Source organism: Otolemur garnettii, unplaced genomic scaffold (genome assembly GCF_000181295.1).
Source record: "Otolemur garnettii isolate 467f Iridium unplaced genomic scaffold, OtoGar3 scaffold00034, whole genome shotgun sequence".
NCBI classification, from domain to species: Eukaryota; Metazoa; Chordata; class Mammalia; order Primates; family Galagidae; genus Otolemur; species Otolemur garnettii.
In genome coordinates this window covers 7,986,892-7,992,218 of record NW_003852429.1, presented here as the reverse complement: position 1 = coordinate 7,992,218, position 5,327 = coordinate 7,986,892, and positions in this window count along the sequence as shown.

Sequence of the window (5,327 nt, the reverse complement as noted above, 5' to 3'; positions counted from 1 at the left end):
TGTCATAAGAGGAAACAGACAAAGGAAAAAGCCAGGGCCCCCCAGCCCTTCCTGCTGCCACCCTTCCTCCTGGGCCTCTGTACCTGAGCCCCTTAGAGCCAGCCTGGCCAGGCTCGCCTGGGAGGACGGGGCAACAGGCAGGGACAAAGGGGGGGGCACACAGGGAGGAAGAGAACTGGAAACCTAGTCCCAAGTATTTTGCTTCCCCCAAACTCCTCATGAGTTTGCTGATTCAGTTGTGAACAGGCTACCCTAGTGTGGGCCGTTTTAGGGAGCTTGAGCGTTATTCGTAGGGCAAGTTTTGAGGATTTGGGGTAGGGATGGGGTAGGACACTGATTAATTTGCATCCTGGAAGATCACGGCAGAACACTGTGTAGACAGTGGGTTGGAAGCGGGGGGCTATCGCAGGAATCCTGGAGGAGGCGATGGTGGTCTGAAGTGATGGAGTTAGGCAGAGGGTTTGGCAAGTGTCTGATGGAATATCTGGGGCAAGGGAGGAAGAAGAGGCAAGGGTGCCCCCCCCAGTTTCAGTGGGTCAGCTCAGTGGGTGTAGATGATGCCGTTCTTTGAGTCAGAGAGATTAGAAAGAAGCCACAGTGTCTGGGGAAAGATGATGGGTTCAATTCTGGCCGTGGAATATCTGTGTGCTTTGGAGGCTCAAAGGTAGGTGGTTAGTGGGCAGCTGGATATTAGGCTCCTGGCTGAGCAGAGATGTCTGGGCTAAAGACAGCTACCCACAAATTCCACCTGTAGGCACATGAGGCTGGTGGCGTACATGGAACAAGAAAGAGGTACTCAAGACATAACCCTCAAGAATGTCATTTTATTAATTGTCCCCAAATGCTGCATAGGAAAGTAGACCTGATTACTCCCATTTGTCAGATGAGGACTATGGGTTAGAGACTAAACTGGTGACATCCAATTGTTCCAGAATCCCAGCCCTTAACTAACCTATTATTTATCCATTAATTATTGAATTATCAATGAATCCTACCAGAAAACATTTCTCCATTCAAATATTTCTTGAAATGAAATATCTATACAATTACATATGTTCCCTCCTTCCCTCCTTTCTCTTTCTTTCTCTCTTTCTTTTCTTTTGACGTGGTCTCGCTCTGCCTCCTGGCCTATAGTGTCCCTGGCCTCAGCCTAATTCACACCAACCTCAGACTCCTGGGTTCAAGAGAGCCTCCTGCCTCAGCCTCCCAAGTAGCTGAGACTACAGGATACCTGCCACAATGCCTGGCTAATTTTTCTATTTTTAGTAGATAATAGAGTCTTGTTTTGCTCAGGTTGGTCTTGAACTAACCTCAATTGATCCTCCTGCCTAAGCCTCTCAGAGTGCTGAGATTATAGGGGTGAGTCACCAGGCCCAGCTCCAATTTCCTTTTTATGGATTTGGGTTATTTAAATTTTCAAAAATTTACCCTCAAAGAATTAAAAACAATCCTCAAATAGGAAAATAGGTAGAAAAGGCCATGTTCTCACTCAGAGCTAATAAGAAATACTTCAATTTGTTGTCTTTAATACCTCAAATACTGTTCTCTATTTTGACGGCATTAATTTAACAAAGTCATCTTTAATCTCTGTAGGATGAATCAGGAGAGCTCACATCCAAGGGATGGAAGGACATGAAACTCCTCAGTGTCCACTGGGGTAAATAGCCAAGTTCTCCACACTTGTCCAGTGTTGCTAAAGGCTCGGGTGGGTGACCAGCAGGTTATCTTACACATTTAGACTTCTCTCTCTTGTCCAGAAACATACATCATATCTTAAGAGATAATTGGTCTACCAGTGCTTTTCTCTTGGTATTTTTCAGAATGAGTTTGGCATTTCCTATATTAAACCATTAAATATCCATTTTTCAGTCCAATTAATTCAATACCATTTTCTTTTAAAATAGGCATTAATTCAACCATTAACCAAAGAAAAGCAAACAAAAAAGAAAAACAATTGGTGATTTCCTTTGTGTAACCCCCTCCATTCCTCATTCAGACTCAGAGTTATATATCACTGCCTTTCCTTGATGAATTTGATTTCTGGAAATTGTGCCCTTTAGTTCCACTCTTTGTATGGAAAATCCTCTTCACCACATATAATGAGCTGAATTGTGTCCACCTTAAATTCATGTCCTTCCTAGAACCTCAGAATGTGACTGCTGTAGTTTGGATATTTGTTCCACCAAACCTCAGGTGAAAATTTGATCCCCAGTGTTGGAGGTGGAGCCTAATAGGAGTTGTTTGGGTCACAGGGCAGATCCCTCAGGAATAAATTAATGCCCTCCCTGGAAGGAGGCATGAGCAAGTTGACTCTTATTTCCCATAAGAGCTGGTTGTTTAAAAGAGCCTGGCACCTCCCTTCTCTCTCCCTCTCTCTCTCTCCGCGACTCATGTCCACATGCGCCCCCCCGAGGACATTTATCCGGCCTGCCAGGTAGTTTTGCCACTGCTGCCTATCCTACTTAGCCACTGCCTGTCCTTTTAAACTATAGTCCAGCCCTCCAATGATCTGAGAGACAGTGAACTGGCCCCCTGTTTAAAAAGCTTGAGGACCCCTGCTGATCTCTGCAGACAATGGCTCCCCTTCCCTCTCCTTGTGAGCAGAAGCAACCTGAAGTCCCTGTAAGAAGCAGATGCTGGTGCCATGCTTCTTACAGCCTGCAAAACCATGAGGCAAATAAACTTCTTCTCTTTATAATCACCCACCCTCGGGTATTCCTTTAGAGCAATACAAACAGACTAAGATTGTGACCTTATTTGGAAATAAAGTCTTTGCAATTGTAATTAGTTCAGACGAGGTCATACACCCATTAGGATTCCAATAATTGAGAAAATGGAAAACAAGTGTTGGCAAGGATGCGAAGGAATCAAAACCCTTGTGTGCTGATGCTGGGAATATAAAACAGTGTGCAGCCACTGTGAAAAACAGTTAGGCGGGTCCCAAAAAGGTAAACGTAGAATTACTAGCAATTCCACTTCTAAGAATACACCCAAAAGAAGTGGAATAAGAGACTCAAACAGATCCTTGCATATCCATGTTTATAACAGCATTATTCACAGTAGCCAGAAGGGAGAAAGAACTCAAGTGTTTACCGACAGGTTGGCAAACAAAATGTGCTACATACATACAATGGACTATTTCTCATCCTTAAAAAGGAAGGAAATTTTGACACATGCTGCAGCATGAATGAAGCTTGAGGACATTATGCTGTGATGAAGTAAGCCAGACCCAAAAGGACAAGTATTGAAGGATTCCACTTATACGAGGTACCTAGAGCAGGCAAATTCTCGTAGACTAGAAATAGAATGGCGGTTGCCAGGGGCTGGGAGGAGTGAGGAAAGGGGAGTTATTGTTTCATGGGTATGGAGGTTCAGTTTGAGATGATGAAAAACTTCTGGAAACGGGTAGTGTAGATGGTTGTCCAACATTGTGGATGTACTTAATATGACTGAGTTATAGACATAAAATGGTAAATTTTAGATTGCATATATTTTACCACAATAAAAAAAAATAAAAGGAAAAAAGATGAGGTCAGACTGAAGTAGGTGGGTCTTTAATCCAATATGGGTGGTGTCCTTGAAAGAAAGGGAGAGACACAGACACACAGCAGGGCAGAATGCCCTGGGCAGAGACAGAGACACCAAGGAAGATGCCCGTTCCTGGTAATTTATTACATCATGGCAGCCCTAGAAAACGAACACACTGTATTTCATGTAGTTAAACATACAAACAGAAGCTTTTGGGTTTGGGAAGTTGAGGAAAGGGGTAGGAAGGAAGAGATTGAGAGGGATGCTCAGAAACCAGTTATCTACTGATTGTTTTTCAAAACACAACTACATTTACATTTTTTCTAAGAAAAGTCTTTTGTATATTCAGGGTTAATTATATGTACATTAATGATATCCAACATGTATTTCTAATTTCCACAAGTTTTAAGCATTTGAAAAAGTCAGAATTTAGGCAGGGTGTGGTTTGAAAAAGTCAGAATTTAGGCAGGCAGAATTTAGGCTAGGATTCACACCTGTAATCCTAGCACTCTGGGAGGGGAGGGTAGATTGCCTAAGCTCAGAAGTTGGAGACCAGCCTGAGCAAAAGTGAGACCCCAGCTCTACTAAAAATAGAAAAACTAGCCAGGCATTGCAGTGGGTGCCTGTAGTTCCAGCTACTGGGGAGGTTGAGGCAGGGGGATCTCTTGAGCCCAAAAGTTTGAGGTTGCTGTGAGCTACAAGGAAGAGACCCTAGTACTCTACCCAGGGACAGAGAATGAAACTCTTGTCTCAAAAAAAAAAAAAGAATTTATGTGATCAAATATTATGTTTTAGATGTTTACTATATGAGAAAGTACTTAGGAAATATCTTATGTCCAAAGAAAAGATTATAAACCAACCTGATCTAAAACTTAAAAATATATATATGCCAGTATGCCAAATAGATGTTATTTTCTTATGTATTTTCCATTTTTTTGCAAGAGTTATTTTAGTAATCAGGAAAAAAGTTATAATAAAAGTTTCAAGTTTCAAAATCAGAAATAATTCAATTGACAGGTTGAAGTTACTCTTGTGGGAAATGGCTTTTCAAGCCAGAGGCCCAAGTGTATGTTGCTGTTTACAGACCAAGCCCAAGACCACTGGCTCACACCCCTGAGGTCCACAGGGATCTGGGCTAGAGATTCTGCATGAACAATGTAGTGCTCTGAGCATCACATTTATCCTTGGGCCCTGAGTTTTGGAAGCAACTATATGCTGAGTTTTTTTCCCATCATAATGATGTTGTTTCCATGTGTACAGAAATTCCCCACTTATTTGATTATTTCTCATCAATGATAAACCTTCTTTAGATAGTTTAGTTAGTATTGGCAAATGTTTATTTTAGTGGGCATCATCCTAAGTGTTGCAAGGGGTGGATTTGTGATTATGACCATGACATCTAGAATCAGGCTGGCTGGGATTTGAATTCTGGCTCTATAATTTATCAGCACTATGAAATGGACAAATTACCTAATTACTTCATTCCTCAGTATTTTTTTAATTTCATATTACTATGAGAGAACAATTAGGCTACATTGTTTGCATATATTAAGTAGAGTCCAAGTTGTAGTTGTGCCCCTCACCCAGAGGTGTGCCATATATACCCTTACATTAGCACACCCATCCCCCTCCTCTCCTCAGTATTTTTAACCTGCAAAATAAAGTTAATGTATTTAATCATGTAAGATGCCTTTCATTAAAGATATACATTATTTATTTACTTCAGCGGGTGGCGCGTGTGGCTCAAAGAGTAAGGCACCGGACCCATATGTCAGAGGTGACGGGTTCAAACCGAGCCC